This window comes from Cibotium barometz, chromosome 46 (assembly GCF_041138505.1).
Source record: "Cibotium barometz isolate CiBa-2024 chromosome 46, ASM4113850v1, whole genome shotgun sequence".
Classification (NCBI taxonomy): Eukaryota; Viridiplantae; Streptophyta; class Polypodiopsida; order Cyatheales; family Cibotiaceae; genus Cibotium; species Cibotium barometz.
Genome location: NC_141091.1, coordinates 6,051,019 through 6,054,686, shown reverse-complemented (window position 1 = coordinate 6,054,686; position 3,668 = coordinate 6,051,019).

The window sequence follows — 3,668 nt, the reverse complement described above, 5'->3', positions numbered from 1 at the left end:
TCTATTAATTGTTAATAGTGATCTATTTGATTTATTTACTAGTTAAAGTTTGTATTCTTTTAAACAACAGCATATGCCTTAATAAAGAATGTCTTATCATAATCTCAAGTTGAAATGCTAAAATCTTTGTGAAAAGGATTGTTTTCTTAAGAAGTGTTGGAATTAGGGTTGCAGGAAAGCACACGAAGCTTGGAGAAGAAGAAGCAAGAATGCACACAACACAAAGTGTATTAGATTGTGTCAATGTACAAAGATAAGTTAGCCCTAGAAGGATGGGCGTATATACAAGCCGGGGGAAAAAACCTCCTAAAGAGGGAAAAAGTGCCCCGGCGGTCCTAAGTGTGTTCACACACATCACTGCCTATGTATATGGCAACAAATCCCCCCTGGGAGTGATGGTGTGAACGAGAGCTGGCACTCATGTATAGGGGAGTGCCATGCCCGAAGTAGATCAATCCACAAAGGGGAGCAAGCCCAAAGCTTTGCAGAAAGCTTCGAACTTCTCACGAGGAAGCGCCTTTGTGAAAAGATCGGCGAGGTTGTCCTGTGTTGGCACATAGGCCAAGCTGATCTCTCCTGCTGAGAGTCTCTCCCTGACATAGTGATAATGCACCTCAATGTTTTGTGCGAGCATGAAAAACTGGGTTTCTCGCAACTGCCAATGCGCTCTGACTGTCAGTGAAGATAGAGGTGGCAGACTCCTGTCCAACACCCAAGTCAGCCATAAGCCGTCTGAGCCACACACACTCAACCGTAGCTGTGAAAGCTGCCCTGTACTCAGCTTCACAACTAGAAGTGGCCACAGTAGGTTGCCTCTTGCTCAACCAAGATATGCATGAGCTACCGAGCATGAAACAAAAACCACTTGTGGACACTCTTGTGTCATAGCAACCAGCCCAATCTGAGTCCGAAAAAGCATGTAAATCTGGCGGCAATGATCCCCCCTTGGGATAAAACAACCCAAGATGTATGGTGCCACTCAAGTAGCGAAAGATGCGTTTAACTGCCTTCCAATGCTGAGACCCTGGGCTATGCATAAACCTGCTCACCTGTGAGACTGCAAACTGAATGTCCGGCCTCGTAATGCATACATAAATGAGGCAACCAACAGCTGTCTGATAGAGTGTGACATCAAAGTGATCTCCAGCATCATGAAGACTCAACTTCAAACCTGTCTCCATTGGAATAGCAATAGGTTTGCAGTCTTCAAGGCCAAATCTCCGCAACAATGTCTCAATATACTTTGTCTGACACAAAGCAATATTTCCATCACACTGCTTAAATTGTATCCCCAAATAATGATGCAAATGCCCCAAATCTGACATCTCAAAAGAGGCATTCAAGTCAGCCTTAAAATCAGCAATATGACTCTCATTTGGTCCTGTGAGCAGCATGTCATCGACATAGAGAGCAATGATTAGATGTACACCATCCACACGTTTAACATACAAAGTGCTTTCTGTTGGACTATTCTGAAAACCATGTGCAGTTAAATATGCATGTATCTTTTCATACCATGCTCGTGGAGCTTGCTTTAAACCATATAAAGCCTTTTTCAACCTGCACACTTTGTTTTCCTGCCCTCTTTGAACAAAACCACGAGGCTGCGATACATACACCTCCTCATGCAAATCTCCATTCAAGAATGCAGTCTTGATGTCCAACTGATGTACATTCCAACCATTATGAGCTGCCAATGCACAAATGCTACGAATGGTAGTCATACGACAAGTGGGAGCAAAGGTCTCATCAAAATCAATGCCCTTTTCTTGAGCATAACCCTTTGCAACAAGTCTAGCCTTATAGCGATCAACACTGCCATCTGGCTTTCGTTTCAACTTAAAAACCCACTTACATCCAATGGCCTTTTTACCAATAGGCAAATCACACAAAGACCATGTACCATTCTTCATTATAGCATCATATTCACTTTGCATTGCAGCCAACCAATTTTCTGAATTTTGTGCCTCATCAAATGAAAGAGGTTCTTCCTCTTCACACATACTAGACACAGCCAAAGCATAACAATCTGATGCATAAGAGGCATGCTGAAAACCTGAACGAGTACGACTAGGCATAGGTGCATCAATCTTACTATCACGCAAGGTTTGCACCAGCCATTTAGGCATACCTCTAGCCTGCTCATTTTCAGCCCTATCCTCATGAATTACATCCTGTAAATCTGCATCAGAAATAGGCTGATCCATGATGTCGTTTGAAATCTGCATAGGCTGAATATTTGCCTCATTAGGACTTACATTTGAATTCCCACCTGTAAACAGAGGCAACAATGTATCAAATACATCCCGTGAGCTTACACCTGTCTCTTTGGTACATGATAACAAAGGCTGCACAGCATCTTCTACAAAAACAACATCTCGACTAATCAAGATACGCTTTGACTGCGGATGATACAATCTGTAACCCTTGCTTTCAGCACTGTAACCAACAAAAATGCATTTGACAGCCTTATCATCCAATTTTCTGCGTTGTTGCATAGGCACTAAAGCATAGGCCAAGCAACCAAAGACACGCAAGTGACCAATAGAAGGCTTCCTGCCATGCCAAGCTTCATATGGAGTAATAGACTGCAAGGCCTTAGTGGGACACCTGTTGAGTACATATGCAGCACACATGACAGCCTCAAGCCAAAACGCATGTGGCAAAGCTTGGCTCTTGACCATACATCGTGCCATCTCCATAAGTGACCTGTTTTTCCTCTCAGCAACACCATTTTGCTGAGGGGTATATGGCACTGTACATTGGTGTTTTATCCCACGACTAGCCAGAAATGCATCAAACTCTTTAGACATGTACTCCCCCCCTCGATCAGTACGGAGGGTGCCCACAGTATAATTGGATACATTTTCAACCTTAAGAAAAAACTGTTTGAAGCACAATAACACTTCGGACTTTGCCTTCAGTGGATATACCCATGCATGCCTTGAGTAATCATCAATGAAAGTCACAAAGTACAAGTGTTTACCAAATGACGGAGTTTGCATAGGCCCACATACATCACTATGTACAAGCTGCAATTTGCGAGTGGCCCGCACAGAACCATCCTTTGGAAACGCAGAACGCTGCATTTTGCCCAAAATACAGCCTTCACAAACATGTTTCAATGGTGCCTCAAGAGGGGGCAATGAAGCAACCATATCAAATTTCTGCAAACGCAGCAAACTAGCAAAGTTCAGATGACCAAAACGAGCATGCCATAGTTTTGCATCTGAAACTGCCTTTTCATCAGAAACTGCATTTGCTGAATCTTCCACACGCTTGTCATAAGAATTGAGCCTATACAGCCCACGAAACAAGGTTCCAGATGCAATAATCGTATCACCAAAAGTCAAATCATGAATAGTACATCTGTCATTTACAAATTTGACTACAAATCCAAGTCTAGCAAGCGCAGAGACAGACAATAGATTCTTCTTTATCCCTGGCACATACAAAGCATCTGAAAGTGTGAAAGCGCTGCCATTTGCAGCAGTAAGCATAATTTTACTAACGCCCTTCACTGGGTAAGAAGCATTATTGGCACATGTGACAGTATTCCCATTAGGGACAGCCTCAAGAGAAGTGAACATATCACGATGCGAGGTAATGTGCTTTGTAGCACCACTGTCAAAATACCAAACATGAGAGTCAACAGAAACTGCCAAACA